Raw genomic sequence first — 22,536 nt, forward strand, 5'->3', positions numbered from 1 at the left:
ATATATATATATATATAATGTTGTTCTGTATTCATTTTTGATTTTGTTTGCATGTGCAATCATATATATATATATATATATATATATATATATATATATATATCTCAGTAAAACCCTTTGTAAACTATCATTTTTATAATAATTTATAAAAATCTATGATATTGTGGATACTATTTTTTATTTTAATATGAAAATGTGTGCTTATTAGACGATGGTGTATGATTATGATCTAATATGAGAGGAGCTCACTGAAACAGCAGGAAACAGTCCTGATATAGCTCTGGGTGAGAGAGCGTGCGTGCGTGCGTGTCACTCATATGTGTGTACAGTGAGTTGAGTAATGAGCGCGAGAGCTGCTGTCTGTCTGAGCGCCTTCTGCTACCTCTACACTACGGGCTGGAATATGCAGACAGCGTCTCCAACAGCGGAGTCATGATCTGCCGTCTTCCCCGGAACTCGTCTTCCGCTCGGAGCCGAAGCCAAGCAACATTTTGAAGCATCTGATATTTAACCAGCGGCTTTCCTTCGGGACATCGCGTTGGTCGCTCAACACAGCCGAGGAGGATCTTGCGCAGTGGCGGCGGACACTTCGGGTGATGTCGGCTGGCCGTCACTCTTGACATCGGCCTCCGCTCGCAGACGCACGCTGGAATGGGGTAGGCAAGCTCCGCGCTCACGCATCCACACAAGCTCGGCGCGTACTAAACGCCGAAGCATCAGACCATCAGTTGGCTGCGTGTATCGCGGCGCGTCTGTAGCGTGGCGCTCCGGCGCTGAACTCGCAGTCACAGCAGCAGCTGTAGGGGATCCTGGAGTTAGCCTCGCCTGCTAACTGCCTCTCTTCAATGCAATGGATGCTAATGAGCTGACGATAGGCTCGGAGTAACGTCGGGCCCGTCTCCATGTGACCGTAAAAAGACACGAAAAGCCAGTAAAGACTTGTAGCTGCTGTTTAAGAGTGAGTTAGGGCGTTTAGATGGTCGTTTAAAGCTCTAGATTGAGGAAAACGAGCTAGGCAGTAACAATGTCGCGACTGATTGGCAGAAAGAGGCAGGCACTTGAAGAATGTGACGGTGAATGTGGTCACTGCTCACCCTCACGTTCATGAAGTCAGTGGAAAGAAGCGGTTGTCTCTAGTAATCCCGTCAGCATTAAAGATGGGCTTTTTACAAAAGTGTGCTGCAGCTGACAGGGCATGCGTAGGCCTACAGGACATTAGTTTCTCTTTGAAATTTGAATATTGTGCACACATTCAACAGACTTGAATGTTTGAATGTCCTTGCATCACACACTAAAAAAACCCCATCTCAATCCAAGAGGCATTTACTGTAAACAAAGATGGCACACAAGCAGAGTTTGTAAGCAAAACATTACAGGAAGTGTGTTTGGCATGTTTTAAATGATAAAATGCACTTCAGAATGAATACTTAAGATTATTTACACATGTTCTCTTGTCAAACTTGAATAGAACATGTTCTTAGTTAAATTGGAAGTTCTTTACTTAACATCATGCCGTTAGAAACCTGTGTGCTTGCTTTCTTTCGTGGAACACGGAAGGAGAATTTTTGAGGAATTTACAGGTTGCTCCTTTTTCGTGACGTGACTATGAATGGGGATTAGCTTTCAAGCTTAAAAAATGAGGCCAAAGTATCATAGAAGTGTTTGATATGATATTCCAAAGGCATATTACAGCTCTTTCTGAGGAGCAGACTGAAATTGAACTCCAATGAGCTGTTAACTGCTGTGATTGAATCATTAAGTCAGTGAACTGAAATCAAGAACCGCGTTAGTCAAATTATTGAATGAATCATTCAAACTGGTTTTCTGAAATGGATCAACAGATTGATTGAAAAGATAATTTCATTCATAAACCAGACATTTTCTCTAGTGAACTTTTGTGAACATGCAAAGAAGAGTCAAGACAGAAGTCAATGACTATATATTTGTTCTGTTAGCTGTCATGTATGGTTTCAGAAGGCCTAGTTGTACAGGACACTTTCATAGATGTTATAAAAAAAAAAAAAAAAAGTAATTTATGCTCTTGACCGCCCCAGTTCTATTAATCCTACTGAAAAAAGTGGCCAGGACATGTTTCATGGAAAAAATTCAGTCATTTGGGTTTCTTAACATTATTCTGCTAGGACACCTGTGTGATCTTGAGGGGAACTGACTTTAATTTTCAGTACTTGCAAACTGATTTAGTGAATTTTAGTTCTAGTTTAAGAGAAAACAATGTATTTTGTGTCTAATGGAGTAAATGTAAAATGTTTTTAAAGGGGCCAAGTGTTTTTTGGCATCACTGTAGCTAGCATAATTCACCTCAGTATATTATCGGATATTGTTGTGGAAAATCACATGATTGATTTATTGGCGAATCTAAAACAATCTGATGACCTTTTAAAGATTATATATTCAGATTTACCCTGAACGCAAGCTTTTTTGATGCTGGCATGACAACTAATGGTTTTGGAGGAATAATTCAACCATGGTCAACTTCGGAGCACAGTTATTCTGCAGAATTGGACGGGCCTGTTGAGCTCCAAATATAACACTAAAACTAAGACCGGTGCACTACATTCCCATTTGCTTTCCAACTACATCCATTTACTTTCATTGTGTGGAAATGAGTGCTTGGGACGTCTGTAAAATACCTTCTGTTATATGTAGGGAACATTCCTGAAAAATAAAGCTTTTGAAAGCCCTCCCCCCCCATGTTAAAAGAACATTTTTATAATTTGAAAGAACCTTGTTCCACTGTAAAGAACCTTTTCTCCAATGAAAAGATGCCATGGGTGTTAAAAGTATGAGATGTGAAGATGGTCATGCAGGATTGGATGAGCAAGCGATCACAAAATATTCATTTTTGGGTTGAAATGTTCCTGAGTAAAATGGGTTATTTGGTGAGAAAAGTGCACTTTGGGTATTGATTTAATCAAAGATTGTAAATTGATTGGATTGTGAAAGTTGGGGCTTGATGACGTCACACAAAAAGGTTAGTAGCTTCAGAGGCCGAGCACAATCATTTCTTTGATTATTTTTCAATTTGAAATAATGTGCTCCTCTGAATCAGGAGTGTGTATTAAGAAATAAAATCGCCTTCATTCTTTATATTTGAGTAACCGTTTGCGTCCCATTCAAACCCCTCACTAAAGGGTGCTACCCATGTTCCCTAATTCTCTTTTTCCTGTCAGATCTCCAGGGCCTCAGTGACGCAAGCTGATTAAGTTAGTGGTGTGTGTGATAGAGGCAGAGATAGTGATACTATGAGCTGACCCCAGATCAGACAGAGCTGATAATCTTGCGGTTTCTCCTGATAGTTTTGGCACAGAGGTCCGTTTCAATGAAACATATCTTTTCCCCATTTTTTCTCCATCATAAGAACCCGACAGACCGTCAGAAGTAGTCAGCAGTGTGAGCGGAGAGAGAGAGAATGTGTGAAGTGTATTTCTGGCAGTGTTTGGCTGCTCTTTAGCCCACTGGCCACACAGGCCATTAGCTAGTGCTGTGAGCGTGATATCCTACCACGCTATTTTTAGGAGCTCACAGAGTTTGCAACTTGATCCGAATTGTCTTTGAGGCTCAAGGCTCACAGCGTGCTCTGGCCCACATTGGCTCAACACCTCGCAGACATCAGCGAGTGTTTCAGAGCGAACCGCTCGAGGGATCTGAATCTATAGTGTTAAAGCTCCAGTTGTAATGTCACAGAGATGAGGGAGATGTGACGTCAGTCTCAAATTGAGGTGTTGGCGCATCCTCTGTGAATGGCGAGTGTGCTGGTTTTGTTTAAAAAATTCACCTGCACATGTCTGACCCTTTACCCTTTAGCCTTGGCATAGTCGCACTGGAGGGACAGTACCACACAGACATTATAGTGCATTGGTAGATGTTTACCCAACATCTTTTTGCTTTGAGACAAGACTTCAGTCCTCATTTACAGATAATTGTACTATTACATCATCACACGACAGCAATTCCATCTAGTTTACTCTGAAAAAAATATAGTTCATACATACCGTGACTTGAATACTCTTCTTCTCTGATGCACATTCTTAATTTCTAAATTTAAATACATTTTTGAGAGCATTAAGTCAAAACTGTCAGGGTGGTACAACGCTCCTGATATCATAATGAGAAATGTATTTTTATATATATATATATATATATATATATTTTTTTTTTTTTTTACAAATTTTCCTTATATAATTAAATTATATTTACAGACTTGAGGATTAAGATGTGCACATGCATACATTTATGGTATATGGAAAAATGTATTTCTTTATTACTTTGTGTTAACTGCACATAACATTTTTTAGGATTAAAATATTATTATTATTTTGAAATGGTAAACAAATAAAAGTATAGTAAAAAACATGTGATACGAATGCAACAGTGTTTTTAGAGCTTGGCACATGATTTTTTTTTAAAGTTATTTTTATTTTTTTTATTTTGGACTTTATCTTATACAGTTATACAGTGTGTCACTGAATTTATGTGAGATGTCAAGTTTTTCATGCAAACTTTGTTGAATTCTACGGTGGCCGAGAGAGCTCAGCGCACTGCAAATTTGTTGGTGAACTGAAAGGTGATGTTTTTTTTTTTTTTCAACACCCTGATTGCAGGATTCCTTTATCTTTTGGATATTATTAGCCTAAATAAGCTGAATAATTACATGATTAAATGTAAAACGTTACTTAAGATGGTTAACTTTAATATCCTAAGCTAAATATAATTTCAAGGTTAATGAAAATAAATTTGTAATGCTTCATTAATTGTTTCTTAATTTGCATGTGCTGTGAGGATTTTCAGCGCGTTTCGTTATATGCATGTGTTGTGAGGATTTTCAGCGCGTTTCGTTATATGCATGTGTTGTGAGGATTTTCAGCGCGTTTCGTTATATGCATGTGTTGTGATGATTTGCAGCGCGTTTTGTTATATGCATGTGTTGTGAGGATTTGCAACACTTGTGTTGTCAAACTGATGAAGATGTTTTCTTCATTTGCTGGTGTTTTTTCAATTTGCATGTATTTTTTTTAAGTTGAGCTCTCTCGCCCACCGTAGAATTCACCACAAGTGTGTATGCAAGCAAATGTGTTCCTACTCTCATTATAAACTGTCAAATCTAGATTGTACTTAATGAGGTGTTGTGTGTATACAGTTATTTAATTGGCATAATACACACCCAAACCGTTTCCATATAAGGGCTTTCTGCGTGACCTCTCCCGTACAGCCATTGAAAAAACCCTGCAAACTGGTTTCGGAACACTCCCTCTATCTGTCATTGGTTAAACAAGCAGATAGTCTCAACCCCACACCATTGATGCAGTCAGTATTAATGTGCCAGGCTAGTTGGTGTTCTTAAACATACATAGTCACATTGTTTACACATTTTTTCCAAAGGGAATCGACCTAGAAATTCAGTATTTATCGTTGTTTAAGTATTTAACTGGATAAGAGTAATTATTTCAGTATTTAAAAAATAAGCTCCATATAAATTGTGTTTGAATTTAGAAGCCTTTATGCACTGGTTTATGTGTTACAGAAAAATGTTCTTCCTGGACACTTTTGCTGAGGAACTGAGTGTGGTTAGAGTGCACTGAGTTGACCTCAAGTTCAAACCTACAATTCACTTCTGCTTCTGTGAAAACAGTAGAGGATACTGCTCTAAGGAACTAGACTAGACTGCATTGTGATGTCACATTTTAGCCAGAAGGAACATTTATCAGATAATGCGCTTGAATTCTTGAGATTCTTTTTGACTATGTTGTGTATAAGATACAGTGGGGAAATGATGGGGGGGAGCAGGAAGTGAGATCACTGACTGACACAAGCTAGATACTAACGGAGTACCACAAACGCTAGACAGGGGCATCAGAACAACCCGAAAAGTAGGTGGGGAAACGTTATAAATCTGACTTCACTTGTATGACACAGAAATGGAAATGTCTGCTTGTTTTGGACACATATGGGATACCATTTCAGAAAGTTCAGTCACTCAACATTTTTGTAAAACATTGAATAATTTAATTGTATTTCTAATTATAGTTAATTCTATACATTTAATTCCATTATAATTTACATTTAATGCAATTGTATATATAATGTATAATTTAAATATAAATAACTTTTTTACTTTTTTTAATATGTAGAGCTTTGGAAATATAAATTAATTGTGACATTCGTTTGTTTGAGGAGTGTTACAAGCTTTTCTTGACTGGATAAGATTCCTAAAGTTGCAAAGACTAAAGTCTCAAACCCAAAGAAATATTCTTTATGAAAGTTAAGACTCGTTCACGCCCTCCTAAAATGTCTTTTTTTTTTAAACACGCCCCCACATGTCTACATCACTGTGTGGGGAGATTTGCATAACACCGCACAAATGTTTACACAAAGAAATAGTTGTTTTTTTTTTGTCGCTGCCGTGACGTGGAGATGCTGTGTTTCGTTGTGAAAGCGAAACTACTTTGGTTGATCTTCCAAAAGAGGACACAACTAGAAATCAGTGGTTAAGTTGTATTTATAACACTGTTCGAGAATAGTTCAACCTAAATATTCAGATGTGTGCTCTGCGCATTTTAAGGAGGACTGTTTCCTACTTGAGAGTAGCCTACAATAAAGCCTGTGCACAAAGGCTGTTTCTATAAAGTGGGGCAGTTCCAACTTTGCAAGGACAGTCTGGTGCCTCTGACTCACAGCCAGTAAGTATGTTTTCATATTTAAAGAATTTGCCACATGACGATTCAAACGTGAGTTTTGAGCAGTGTAGAGTAGCGCTTGTTGTTTATCGTTTCTCTGATCACAAATGCAGACATGGTTTTATGATTACGCGGTGCGATACACAAGGCAATGTGTAAAAAGACAGTACAAATCATTATAATCAGTAATTATGTCTCCACTGGATGCAACAAATGCCTCATTTTTTAATGGGTTTATTGTTTTTGTCTTCGTTTTGAATAACGTTTCCGTCTCACGCTTGAGGTATTCGGCCAATCACAACGTGCTGGATAGCAGGCCAATCAGTGCACAACTCGCTTTTCAGAACATCGAGCTTTGTAAAACCGCATAAACGCATTACATTACACCAAATACACAAAATAATGCTCTTTTTAGCATCCGACCCAATCACTGCAGAGGCTTCATTTGTGAACAAGTGATGTAATGCTACATTTCTCAAAATCTTTTATGCTGAACAAACAAAGTCATCTACATCTTGGATGGAGAATAAAAATTCTGGTGAACTATCTGTTAAAGCATTGAAGGTATGCTTAATAAACCATTTTGACCTTATATAAATAATACATTTTAGTAAAAATGTCTCGTAATGCTAGTATCCATGAATGGGCTAAAGTCCAGCTCCGTTGATTATAATGGGGACAGTCATGTCTGCATGTGTCAGATTTAGACGCGGTGTAAGGTTGCTGACCCATGCCCTATTCTAAAGCCACTTAGTTTCCTCTGCCGCAGAACCAGAACGGACCTCTTCATGCTGGCCTGTGCAAACCTTTTACAGCCTAACATATGGCCTTTCACCTGAGACTGCATGATGCCACACTTCAGATCACCTCTGTGTTTGTCCCTGTGCCACCATCTGCTTTCATGTTCTTGGAAGAGGAGGCACAGGCATCCAGAGAAGGCATATTTACATCAGGAATATTAAAAACAAGAACCACTGCCGCTCTGTGTAATGTCATATAAGCATTAACACACCTCCACAGTATCACCTGGTCATAAAAACTACGATGGTTTTACGAGGCGACGGCGTAATCCGTCTTATCACAGGTCAAGCAGGAGGAAAGTGAAATGTTTGGTCAATTGTAGATCTGTGTTTTGGGTCTATTAAAGGCCGTTTGTAGTGCGTTGGAAGGACAGTAAGATCCGATGTTTGGAACAAAGTGTTTCTTATCTGCTCAGGTGATCTGAGCTTCCAGATGAGTTACAAGTCGCAGCACTAAGGTGAGCTATGAAAGAATAATGTGATATCGAGAAGCTGAAAACAACAGCACCCAGCTGTGAGGCTCAGAACACTCCACAGTCAACACAGCAAGCCTTTTTTTCCTTTAGTACAAACTCTTTGGCTGGATTGAGCTAGAACTTTGCCCTACATTTAAGGTGGGATGGAAATGACTCTGAGTGTGTACAAGATTCCTGTTGAGTTTGTTCCGCCAGCGCTGCGGAGACTGAGAGTGTGTATACTGGCTTAATTAAAAACTTAAATATTTAGCTTTATGCGCCAGTGATGAAGTGCAGTTCCTCTCATAAGTGAAGGTTTACTGTATTCTTTCCCCTGTAATGATGATTGTTGGCGTTAATTTTGATTTTCAAAACAACTGGAATTAAAAGGTGCAATGGTTAAAAGTCTTGTGCACCACAAAAATGAGGTAGTACTTGAATGAAAACATGGTAAAACATTCATTTCCAATCGACCATTCAGTCCTTCCAAATACCAAATTGTTCGAATCATGTAAAAACAGCTTGAGATCTGCAAAATATCAATAATAATAATAAAGTGGATGGATGATGTCCAATGGAAGAGATTTGTTGATATTGGCTCAATGACGATTTTTTTCCCTTTTGGATCTATTCATTTGTATTTAGCTACACTCAGTGACTTAAATAAACCTCTTTAATGATGAACATAATTTTAATGGCTAAAAAAAAAATATATATATATATATATATATATATATATATATATATATATATATATATATATATATATATATTAAACAGAAAGTCATGTCAAAGAGAGTATCACTGCTGTCTCCTAAAATATCAGATAATTATCAGATAATTTGGCTTTTTTTGTTGTTGTTGTGAAATGTTATGTAGTCTGACCACAAATTTGTAAAAATGTAAATTTTAGCTTCCCCATTAGCTAGAAATCTTTTAAAAGTATTTTCTTTCTTTCTTTCTTTCTTTCTTTCTTTGACACTCTTATGTGTTAATGACCCAAGTACCATTTTTTGTGTGATTGAAACAAACTTCCAAACTTCAAAGTATATTCAGCATATCTAGATTCGAGAATATCATATACACTTTGCAGTTGGTTATTTTGACCGTCTGAAACATCCTGGCACTCTGGCAGCGACTCTTACACAGGCAAACATTTTCTTCAGAAGATGTACAAATCTAGTTTTCACTTGCATGTCTCATTTTCCTACATCTCTCTCTCTTTTTTTCCTGATGAACACTTGATCTACAGAACAGAGGCTGTACCTCCATGTCTCTCTCACCATCTCCTGTCTGTTTGTGCTGCCACTGCAATTTGCTCTTTTTTTTTTCCCCCTTGCTCTAGTTGGCTGATGGCCCAGAGTGTGTTGGAAAAGATACAACTCTTGACCCCCGTGCAAAGTGAGCCGAGCTCTTCCCTGTCTTTACAGACAGAGAATGAAATGGAGAAAGAGACTGCAGAGCTCACCGAGGGCCTTGGCCTGTCGCTGCACACACTGCTGTTCTGTGGCCATGACAGTCTGTTTATGCTTCATGTACTGCCCGCCCTCTCTCTCCTCTCTGTCTCTCTCTCTCTCTCTGTCTCTGTTTTTCAGTTCTCTTGGGGGTCACATGGTATGTGTTCCAAGAAACTCTGTTCTACGATGTGATCATTCTGTATACACCCAAACCAATGCGTACATGTTTACCTAACAGACTTTGTAGTCATTTTCGCATATGGGTAAGAAAAAGAATATCCTTACCAGGCCAATGCAGCAACACTGGCTCAACCAGTGGATCTGTTCGTCTGTCTGAGTGTTTGGTACACTTAAAAACATTTTATGGCCAATTTTGGCAATTCCATTTGGTGGCATTATGGAAAAGGAATCCCTTTGATTACTTTTAAACAGCTATAAAAATAATCAATGGATATTTTCCACACTGTTTTTCACAGAATGAACAAAATAACTAGTTATAGAAATTTTTAATTTACATGCACTAATATACATAAAATTTGATTATTACTTATGCACATTTTTTAAAAAAAAAATATGATGCAAATTATGTGCAAAGTGTAATGCGCATTGATGATGCAAAGAAATAGTTGAATCAGATCTTAAAGCAGACTTAAAAATACGCACATTATGTAATTACACAGTATTTATGAAATTTAGTTACCAAATAAAAAGTATATTAAATTCATTGTGATATTAACATTCTTGCATAATTTTATATTTTTGGTAAATTTTATCTTGCTGATTGTAATTACTTTGGAAATATCATGTAAATACTTATCTTGCCATATTTGCAAAAAAAAAAAAAAAAAAGTCATTTAGACCTCCTTTTTCTTTTTTGATTTGTAAATGCCTATCATGTTTATTATAACATGATTATGATTAGTTTTCATTTGCAAATATCCTGGCTTGAGGGCACGTATCCAACTGATTCTCGGATACTGGAAGAGAAGCTTTCGGTAATTATACATAATTACCAAATTGGCTTTTGAGAAAAGTAATCACCTGACGCTGAATAAGAAGTTTGAAAGTAATTATAATTTGTCGTGAGTTGTCGTTGATCATGTTATTTATCAAAGCTGTTCAGCAGGGTGTCTCGGATGTTCAGTACACACTTTGAGTCTCCTCGAAGGCCAGAAGCTTTCTTTATACAAGTACACGAATGCGGATGTGACTCAAGTGTTTGGTCTATGTATTGCAAGTACTGTTTTCTCATACCTCATAATAGTTTAAATGGATAGCTCATCTGAAAATTTATATTTGCAAAAAGTTTACCCACTCTCAGGTCATCCGAGATTTTAGGAGTTTGTTTCTTGATTTGGAGAAAGTCCATCACTTGCTCACAAACAGATCCTCTGCAGTGAATGGGTGCCGTCAGAATGGGAGTTAATCACATGACTCCATCAATTCACTTTTTAACTACATGTTTGTAATAAACAAATCCATCAAGAAATTAATTTAACTTCAGACTTTTCCTTCTAGCTTATGAGTTATAAGTCCTCTATACATAATATGGCTTTCACCAGTGACAACGGTGGAGAATCAGGAGAGAACTATGTACATATCAGGCAAAAACAGGTCTAAACAAATATTTTGGTGGATTTTGATGTGAGAGGACCACAGAGGATGGACTTTTTCACTGAATGAAGCATTATTATGGATTATGGACTGGTATTTTTGCCAGAAGCGACATTCATGATGGATTTGTTTCTTACAAGCACACAGCTTTTCACTTCACAAGACATTTGTTGATGGATTGTAGTGGTGTGGATTATTTTGATGTGTTTTTTATTAGATGTTTGGTCTCTCACTCTGACGGCACCCATTCACTGCAGAGAATCCAATGGTGAGCAAGTGATGTAGTGCTTAATTTATCAAAATCTGTCCCAATGAAGAAACAAACTCATCTTGGATGACCTGAGGATGAGCCAATTTTTAGCAGATTTTCACTTTTAGATTAACTATTTCATTAATGTGACTGAGTGAGCCATGTTGTATACATATTTCAATGTGAGACATCATATTTGTTCATGAGGTGATGATCATATTATGGCAAAACAAATCTTCTTGTCACCCTTTTTATTTATTCATGTGCCAAGCACATTACAAATGTTTAATGTAACAAATAAATCTTATTACCCAACAGTTTTTTCTCTTCTTCTTTTTCTTTATTTTACTTTGACATGAAAATTTAGCTTGTGGCCAAAGAGCATGTGTGGAGCTGGCCTGTAGGGCTGGGCGATATATCGCATGCGATTGTCACGCGCATTTCATCAGTAAAGCCGCTTCCCTGATTAGCGGTAAATCACCATCACCTGCTTTCAAATGGAGCAGCATTTAATAGACAGAGCTGTAGATCACTGACAAGCTACACAATATCGCGTTCATTATCGAAGTCGTTTCATCTGCGATAATGAACGCGATATTTCGTAGCTTTTTATAAATAATATTTTATTTTATTTTATTTTAAAGGGATGGTTTACCACCCAAAGTGGTGTCATTAATTACCCTCATGTCATTCCAAACCCAAAAGACCTTTGTTAATCTTCGGAACACAAATGAAAATATTTTGATGAAATCCAAGAGCTCTCTGAACCTGCATAGACAGCAATAGAACTGTACCACGTTCAAGGCCCAAAAACATAGTAAAGGACATCAATATTTAATCCATGTGACATCAGTGGTTTAACCATGATTTGTTAAAGCTATGAGAAAACTTTTTTTTTTTTTGTGTGCAAAGAAAACGAACACAATGACTTTATTTAACAATTTCTTCTCTTCCGTGTCAGTCTTTGACACGCATTCACGAGAGTACCATGATGCATGCATGTGTTTATTCCTCTACTTGAAACAAGGCATGTTGTGTGGTACTGTCATGAACGAAGATGAAAAAAAGTCTTACAGGTTTGGAACGACATGAAGGATGAGTAATTAATGACAGAATTAACATTATTGGGTGTACTATCCCTTTAAATCCTTGACCAAATGATTGGAAAAGTCATTGGAATTCATCGGTCGAAAAACTGTATCTGTATCATCAAGACCATTTTAACAAGAAATCATGCAGATTAGATTTTTGGATGGCTTTCTGTGACGCATCAGCTTCGGACAGTGAATTATTCCGGAGAAAATTAGATCCGTGTGAATGAGCGGCCTGTTGACTCATACAGCCTGCAGTTGGCGTCCTAAAGTCTCAGCGCTCCCAAAATGCACCAAGCCAGTCTGAGTAATTTCTGATTTCTGATAAAGTCACACACACTCTAACCTGCAGTCCCTGGCGAGTCCCTGTAGCTGCTGTCTTGCACTTATGACAGTTGTACTCGGAACCTTTTGTTCTACACAAAACTGCACTGCACTCACTCCCACGACAACAGGCGACGGGAAAACAAATGGAGGAACAATGGACTGACTGAAGACGGCAGGCACACAGCTGGACAGAGAGAGAGAAAGTTACTAGACAGACACTCTGACAGTGGGAAGTTTCTAGGTAAACCGTCTATTGTGATGAAAACAGCATTTTACAATCTTACCCATTTTTTACTAAGTGCCAGACTGGGAGAGTTCAGTGCCATTATTATCCATATTTACTCATCTGAATTTTTAAGGCCTACATGCACAAAAGCATTTATTAAATACGTTATGTTCAAACATGATTCAGCAGGAAAGAGATTTCTGTGACCTACTGACCTCTAAGCAGCCAAATTTCCCATCACCCCTTGCTAAAAGTACTAGACTTCTCATGGAAAACTCTCCACCTCTGTGCTAAGGTTTTGCTGTGGGATTGCTATGGTGTTTCAGGTGGTTTCTAAGATTTTCCGCTAGGTGGTTGCTTATAAAGTGGCAATGGTTCATGTGCAAATGTTGTCATAAACTGCAACAAAACCGCCAATGGAAAGTAAAGTAACTAAGTATGTGACTCTGAAAACTGAAACGAATTAAACTCCAAATTTTCTATTTATTTTGAGAATTTTCTTGTCTGATCGGTGTCAGAATGGCATAACACATCCCACCTGCAGATGACGATAGACCGTTTAATCCAGTGATTCTGTTGAAAAGCACTCTATCCAGTAAGCTGCCCCCGTTTTGTGGCTGACAGGCTGCAAATCAAGCATCCAAGCAAGGCTTTGTCCCGCCTCCAATAACAATCTTTCCTAGAATGGGCGAATAACGTCATGCAAAATTCGACCCCGCTGTCAAATCACAGAAATGTGTCAAATCTTATCCCCGTTGGGCCCTAAAACATTTCCATTGGCTGTTTTGTTGGAGAATATGGTTTTACAGTACAATGAATGGAAGCAGAGTGGATTTAAAACTTCCTTTGGCATGTTTAGCCAATCCTAAATGCAAATATCACTTTATTTTAGATAATTATATTCTGTTGTTGATTTTTCATCTAATTTCTAATATAATATCTTAACTGCAAACACTAAAACAAAATTTTGGGATTGGTCACAATGGTAATTTAGACAACTACATGTCTACCCATCCAATATTTGATTAATAAAGTCGACTAGTTTAGCTGTTCGCACAATATTAATTAGACAAAATTGCACAATTTAAGAAAAAAACATTGTGTGATATTTATTTATTTATTTATTTGCCTTTTTAGAGGAAAATTATAGTGTGTTTTTTTGCATATACCTACTAAATGGTCATCATTTACTCTACCACATGTTTTTCCAATAGTTTCCATTTATTTCTTCTAGTAGAATGCAAAGGAGAAATAAAAAAGGGCTTGTTGCTTCTTTTTCATTCAATTATGATCAATATGAAATGGTTTACAGAGCTTGTTTAAATAATTCATTTTATTTTATGAAATTGTTCACAGATCTTCATGTTTCATTCACGTTTTTATTTTATTTTGTCTTAGTGGGAACAGAGAAAAAAATCTTAAAATGAAAATATAAGGAAACATTAGAGGAAAAATATGTAGTCGATTTTAAAAACGTTTTTTGCTGATACCTATGCAAAATATAAAACATTTTTAAATCATTGCGTCCATGAAATGAAAAATATATCTCAAACTGACATTGCATTGTTGAATCTAACAGAAACTAGACTGGTTTTACAGTAAAATTACTATTCAAATACAAAACAAATTTGAAAAAGCAAAATTAACCTTAGGCCTATCCTCAAGTCTCTATGGTATTTTGGTTCCTAGGTATGCTACTCCAGTTTCTTTGTCCCTTAAAAAAAGTGCAAGTCGTCGTACTCTTCTCAAAAGGCCATATGATTGGGAAGTTTAATACTTAGAGTTCAGCATTTGATGAACCCCAAACCCTAAGCATGAGCAATAGTAATTGTAACGCTCGCCTCAGCAAGCCCCGCCAACAAGTCCTTTGTGTATCATTTATAGAGCTGTCAAACATAATTGATGCTCAGTCAAATGTCAAATGCGATCCTACAGGCAGAATGAATAATGAGTTTGAACATGGTTTAAAACGCATTTAATGGCTCCCTCTTCATACACTTTATAGGGAATGAGCGGAACACATACCGAGACAGAAATAGAGAGCGACGGGGAGGGGGAAGTGTTTAGACGGTGTGAAGTAGTCCCTGCTGCAGAGGAAGAGAAGAAATTAAGGAAAGCGAGAAAGTGTGTTAGTCACCGTTTGTGTGTGTGAGAGAGTGGCCATATTAGTCAGACATGGAATGAAAGCATGTTTGACTCGGGTGGTTTCAGCTGACGTGTGGGAAATTGGGTTTCGGCTCGGCAGGTTTCATGTTCAAACAAGACACAATCCCAACTTCTAACAATTATACCTCCCAGTCTTTCCCTCGTTGTGATGAGTAGCTGTTATGGCGAATGCTGAGTCATCATTTGTAATCTGGGTGTGGGGCCATATTTTATACGGTAGTGCCATTAGCATGTTCAATCCTGAGAAATTCCGTTCAGGTAGTTTTTTTTATTTTTTTAAGGGTCAAAAGTGAAAATCATTTACTCTCACTCATTTTGTTCTAATTCAGTTGTTTAAATTTTCAACAAGTTTCCACTTATATTAAAATTATATTATATTAATATTATATTAATTTTATCTGTAGAATACAAAAGGGGCCATTTTGAAAAATGTGCTGGTCACGTTTTAATTTAATTATAACTGCTTTTTTTTTTTCAATGTCTTCAGGATGCACCATAAATATCACACAAGTCTCTTTGCGTGTGATATTTATATATCTTTCATTCATATATTATTTCACAGTTTCATCAGTAGAGGAAAAAAAAAGAGCTATTTTGAAAAATGTGCCGATCGCTTTTTAATTTAGTTATTTTATTTTATTTTATTTTTTTAATGGCTTCAGGATACGAAAGCACCATGAATATTCCTCAAGTTTTTTCGCGTATAATATTTATATTATATATTTCTTCTGAAGCCGTAAGATAACTTTTTTATAAAAAGTTTTATATCCTATTTTTGAATTATTCTTTTGAGTCAAATCAGTATTCTCACTGATAGTTTTATTATTTTATTTTAAATTTGACCTTGCTTTTGATTAGAGGTTACAATTGCAGGAAAAATATATAGAGGAATTTAAATATATGTTTCTTTGCACATCCCTAGCTAAAATATCTAAAAAAGATTAATGAGTTCATGAAATAAATACTAATCTCTAAAATTCTTGTTCTCGACATGAACCAGCAAACTCAGCGATGAGTGGCTATCAGTAAACATTCATTTTGGTGTTTAAGTGAAGAAAGATTTTTGGGGTGCTTTAAACAACAAATTTCCAAATCCAAATTTTTGACTCCGAATCATAGATTGAAATAATTTGATGTGACCTGTGAGGAAAAAAAAAAACCTTTAATAATAATCCTATTTGTTGTTCTAATTGAAGATCAGATCAGCATTTCTGGGCTTGGTCGAGTGTAAAAGTCCTGAAGTGGAAAGACCTGATTGGCAGCAGTGAATGCTCACTAGTGACCTGGACACAGTTATGGGCTTTTAAATGCCGGTAGCAGGTGAATGATTATGGCTTTCAGCGTGGCTGTCGGCTTGAGTGTGTTTAACTTTCCTTTAGTAGCATGAGCAAAGGTCTTGCCATCAAGTGATGGAGTGAGATTAAAAGTACAGTGTCGCTGACCCTTTGAACTCTGTGCCAAATAGGAGACCGTTGACAACGTATGCGTACATACTTTCGTCACACTGACTAGCCTTTGTCTGTGATTTGCATTGATTATATGAAGTGTGTAAGTCCTGACACACAACTTACGGTTTATTTGTGGGAAACAAAACGGTTTACTCAAAAAGGAAAAGGAAATTTACCAGGAAATCATTTTGTTTGTTTTTCAACAGCCTTGTTAATGCCTGAAATCATTTTATGTTTACATTTTTATTGTATGTACAGTATGCATAATTTTCAATTATTTGCAGTGTTGTTTTTTCATTGTTGTTGTTTTTTCTACATTTTTATTTTGTGCATCTCATTTTCTATTATTAAAGTTGAGATGAAATCAGCTATGACCATAAACTCTAAGAATTTGTAAAGTAGTAAACAGAACAAAGATATTTGGAGTACGTTTTATAAGAAAATACCGTTTCATTGTTTCAACAAAAAATTTACATTTCTATTTCTTTCTTTCTGTTTCTTTGTAATTAGTTGTGAAACGTATTAGCAATTTCTGAAAATAGTTTTTATACAGCACCTGAAAATAGTAGCTATTGCTGCAACTACACAAACTAGCTGGGAACTATTTTCAGGCGATGGGAGGATAGTTCCTAGTCATATCAGCCTAGAAATCCCAACTTTTAATTTTTTCGCAATGTCACTACAGAAGAGTTTAAAAATAGGTTTAAATAGGAAAAATATTGAAACGCTTGCTAATGGATGCTAATGGTCTAATCAGATTTGATGATCTATGCTAAGCTAAGCTAAAAGTACTACAGGCAGATTCAACTATTTAACTATTTAAGGGGAGTTGGAAAATTAGTCTATTTTCAAAAAGTATGGCGTGTTCCATTTTCCAAAAGTAACAGTATTACTCGTGGATCTGCTCTCTAGATGTTGGTATAAGCCTCAGCAAAAACACATATCAGTGCACAACATGCTTCTGAAAAGAAATAAAAGTTTGCAATTTGACTGGAGAACAACTCTCATCTTACGCCATTTTCTCAACTGAATTAAATCCGGCAGCAGTGTTGACAAGGTTAAGCTGCAAAAGTCAAAAAGCTTGTTGTTTTGGAAACAAACAAGTCTTAAGTGGACAGCCTGGGACAGAGATGGCCGTCAGACCCTTTCATTCTTCTCTCTCTCTCTCTTCTTTCACCCCCCCAACATTTCCACTGGCGCCGCGCTCAAATGTAGTTTGTTAAGGCAGGGCCAATGTCATAAAGCCTTCACTGTGTGTGTGTTGTTAACGTTTAACTCCTCTGTCAGACACACTTTGGTCACAGTATTGACCCTGTATTGCCTACAGTACAGCTCTGTGTGCATGTGTGTGAGAGATTTATGTGTTTACGCAAGTATAAGAGGGCGAGAGGTGTGTGTTTCTTAGGATAGGGCCTAGAATTTTCCTATTACTTTTCTCCTGCTCTCCTTTGGGCATTTGGAGCTATAAATATAACTCAGCATGCTAAAAATGTGCAACAGTGTACGTTGTGTGTGTGTGTGTGTGTGTGTGTCTTCTAGATTTCAAAACTACATGTGTAAGAGTGTGGGCATTAGCATTAGGGGTTTATTCAGAATCCAGTGAGTATGTTTCTGTTTATATTCTGTCTATATTCTTTCACTTATGTGGAGGTAACAGTGTATTAAAAGGCTGTACATTTTGTTTTATTTTGTTAAGGGGATTTTTTTTTTTTTTTTACAAATGTGGACATCACCAAAATAACTTGGAGTATTTGTCAAATTTTTCTCAAATTCTGTGTACAAGTTTGACTACAAAAATGATTCGTTAATTTATTCACCCTCAGGCCATTTCTTGACTTAAGCAGAAAGGTAAAGATTTTTAACTGAAATGGTGGTTCTTTTTGAGAGTAATCAAAATAAACATGTTAAGTTTTTACCAAGTTAACACTTGTGTCTCCTGATGATATATTGAGGTCTTATGAAGTAAAACGATTGGTCTGTGCTAGAAACTGAATATAATTTACAACATTTTTACTTGTAATCCCTAGACTTAGGCAATGGGAAAGACTGATCAATGGGAACGACTTTTTACCCACCTGGTATTTTGGCTCATTTTGAGTCTAAGTGACTGTCGGACGTCCAAAATTGAGGTTTATTTGAGTAACTTGTAGATCTGTGCTGCTCCAGCCGCGAACTGTTTTAGATGGTTCAGTCCAGTTTGGTGAACTGCTTCAACTCGTTCACCAAAAATAACCAGTTGATAAGAATTAAATTATGTTGAAAATAATGTTACGTTTCTTGCGTACACGTTATTGCATTGCAAATTATGAATCACCAAGGACCAGAGAGCTGCACGGGTCCGATTTTGTAAATCCGCACCCGCCCGTACCCGCAGTGTTTAAAACCGCATCCGACCCGTTTTCCGACAGCAACACTAATTAAAATCCGCACCCAACCCGACCCGCTTAAAATAGAACCGACACCCGACCCGCACCCGAAATCAAATCAGTTAAGCAAATCACATTAGACACACTTTTTTCGAATTTTATTGCCAGGTCATACAGAAGTTATTTATGGAAAACTCTTTTTAAAAGATATTCGTTTTTTATATATTGTATCTTAATTTTGATCAATGTTTTATCTATCAATTGCCCATATTTTAATAAATAAGAAGCAAATATATAGCAGACAATGAAATAACCTTAGTGTAATAGACAGAATTACTAAAAAATATTTTGCCTCCTAAAATTTAAATTTTTTTGTATCACGCATGCATGCATGTCTATTTCCCTCATATTAAATATAAAACACATGTGGACTAATATTTTTCCAAAGTCTGGACTCCTTTATTAATGGAGTAGGCTATATAAACAGACGTTTCAATATACTGGTATTAAATGCATTTTCTGAGAATTTATATTTCGCTTTTTTTACTGCAAATGTCGAAATACGTGCTCTTTGGTCCATCAGTCACTGATCACATTAGAATAAAATATCTCATAATAAAATACAAAATTGACTAATTTATGAATGTATATGCATAGTTCTCATCAGTCGGAAATACAGATAAACGCTTTCATTTGTTGTATTTTTGATCCTGAAAGAAAACAGAACAACAAAAGAGCAAATCGTACCATTTATTAATCCTTCACAGCTGAGCATCGTCCGGGGGCGGATCTGCACCAGAGCGCGCATGTAAATGAGCTGCACAAAGTCAAAAAAACAACAACCCTGGATAGCCTAGATTAGGCCAATATTCACAAATGTGTTAGCTATGGAATTAAATATCTGATATTCCGATTGTCAAATACATGCAAGTGGAAGTGTATTGTTGTTTAAACACCTTTATAACGATCGCGTTATGCGCAATATAATTTTATGACACAAATTTTTAAATAGGCTTAAATCAAACACATTTTAATTCAGATTCTGTATATATATACAGCTGGCTGATCTTAACTGATCTTAACGTCTGCTAACTATGACTCATGCAGCTGTTCGCGCCGTGGTGATTTTGTTTTTTGTTTTTAAGTTGAATGTAGGCCTATTTTTACGTTTGCACGTGACTGTTTTGAACCCGTGTTTAGACCCGTGTTTCCCTGTGTCCGATCCGACCCACACCCGTATCCGATAGGGATGCACGATATTGGATTTTGGCCGATATTCGATATGCCGATATTTTCTAGATAATTTTGGCCGATGCCGATACCGATATCGATATATATACAAATATATATACTGATATATTTACAAATATATACTGATATATTTAAACTTTAATTTTACTGAAGAGAAATCCATGTATCTCTTCTGTACTGATTCTACCATAAATTTATTATTTTACAAATGTAGACAGACATTCACATCTGAAAAACAGGTCAATTATTTCACTTGGAGAATATCGGTTTGGCTCATCGGCAGAAATATTCATATCGGCCGATACCGATAATGGTCATTTTAAGCTTTTATCGGCCGATACCGATGTTGTGCCGATATTATCGTGCATCCCTAGTATCCGACACAGTTGGATATTTTTCACCAGTTTCAGCCAAATTTGGGGGTCAGCCATCGGGTACCCCCGTGGAGGACTCTACCATGATTTCAGCTAAAATTCTTCTGTAATGGTCCATTGAAGAATAAAGTCACCTACTGTACATCGTGGATGGCCTGAGGGTGAGTAAATTAACAGCAAATTTTCATTTTTACGTGAACTATCCCATTAAGTAGGTACATGTTTGTTGTCATTGAACATTCAGTTTCACTCTAAAATAGGTCATATTGTGTTAATATTTCATTAAAAAAAATATTTAAATTCATATTATGTATGGCTTTGCTTTTTAGATATTGATGTCAGCCTCAGCCATCTTTATAAACAAGGACATCCCCCAAATGATTTTTTGAGCAGTCAAACATAGCTCACTTTTGTCCTTATGAAAACTAACCATGGTATTTGTAGCAAAACTGTGGTTATACCGATGATAATAATTAGCCAAAGGAAAAAAAAAAAAAAAAAACCTGGTCACTACATTATTACTAAAATAAAACCATGGTTAATTTTCATAAGGGTGGGTACAGATTTGTCCCATGTCCATTCTGGCTTTATATGTTGGTGGTCTTCTAATGACATCAGCATCCTTCTCTTTTGTGAGCATCAAACATGTGCTTCAAATTCCCCCGAAAAAATCAATCATCTCAGACATTCATTTTGCTTCTTTCAAACATAAACTTGAGTCTCTGGAAAGTTTCTCTAGCTGACGTCATTTTCATGTTCTCATTTGAGCTCCCATTTTGAGCTCTTGTTTTCTCAGATTAGACTCTTTCCGATTTGTTCTGGACTGTGTAAATGGGATCAAAGTGCCAAGCGGTAATAGCTGAGTTTTGAGAAGAAAGGTTGAAAAAAAGATGTTATCTGTTTCTCTCTGTCTGATTTCTCCCACATCTCCTTCTCTCTCTCATCTCTTTCTCTTTCACAAGCACAGTTCATTGGTCTAAAAGGTGTGTGATTGTGTTCTCTAAGTTATTCAGAAGCTCTGATGTGATTGCTGCTTTAGAGACTCCATGGTTTAATACACACCAAATTTGACAAATGTAACAAACATTTTTAACAAGAACTTTAGGCTGTTCATATCAAATGGCCCATTTATTTTCATTTTAAACACTCTTGGACAGTTGAGTACTAGATGTTTTACAAATAAAACCTTGGTTACGAGGGTTTGAAATTAACACCTGCCAAATTTGGGTAAAAGTCAGCTGTGGTGGGTTATGCTGTCAAATCACTAGACAATTTGGTGGGTTAATTTTCGTAAGTTATGTTCACTTATTAATTTCTTAGGGATGTTGCAAGCCAAATCTGTGCAGATTTAACGCAAATACGAGATATCATTATATATGAAATACAGCCTAGTTTCGCAGCATTTGTGCATATCTAGCTTACTTTAACATACCCGTGACCTGTCACCAATGGTGCGTTGGTTTCCTTTGCATTGAAGTAACAGCGAAGAGTCGAAAAACGCCTTAAGACTGTGATGTGACACATTATAGTCGGTGATGCAGTCTCCACTGGATGCGGCATGACAAATAGCTGGTGTTTTTCGTTTTTTTTTTTTGGCTAGTAGAAGTCATGGTAACTTAAAACTTAAAACTTAAAAATTTAGTAGCCAAATTGGCTGTGAGTGGACGTTGATTTCAACACAGATTTTTACTATGGTAACCAATGATTAACTATGGTTTTTCTACACTAATTGTAGTTTAACCATGGTATTTGTAGACAACTCTGGTTATACAAATGGTAATCAAAGATAAAAATAATGGTTACCTCACTTTTACTAGTAAAACAATGAAAATTAATTAATAAACATTCTCTTTTGATGGGATCTTTAATGTTAAGAAGAAGAAACAAAAACCCCACAATTGACGTTTTTCAGCCTTTAGTCTGTACGGTGACTAAATTGTTTTTTAAATATTGTATATTTTTTTAAGTAAATCATTTCTATAATAGCTTCTCATTTAATTGTATGCTAAATTCTAC

General features: G+C 36.5%; 1 protein-coding gene across 4 annotated transcripts in view; it reads left to right on the forward strand.

The window, feature by feature from the left end:
* Positions 1-261: 261 nt before the first annotated feature.
* Positions 262-22,536, forward strand: part of bcl9l (bcl9 like) — a 42,594-nt gene continuing 20,319 nt past the window's right edge. For 2 of the 4 annotated variants that reach the window (XM_052581829.1, XM_052581830.1), the window contains exon 1: positions 302-656. The gene's annotated coding sequence lies outside the window, so the exon portion shown is untranslated. Of the gene's footprint in view, positions 657-22,536 lie in introns of all 4 variants that reach the window. The other 2 variants (XM_052581828.1, XM_052581831.1) reach the window with 2 other exon arrangements.

This window comes from Carassius gibelio, chromosome B18 (assembly GCF_023724105.1).
Source record: "Carassius gibelio isolate Cgi1373 ecotype wild population from Czech Republic chromosome B18, carGib1.2-hapl.c, whole genome shotgun sequence".
NCBI lineage: Eukaryota > Metazoa > Chordata > Actinopteri > Cypriniformes > Cyprinidae > Carassius > Carassius gibelio.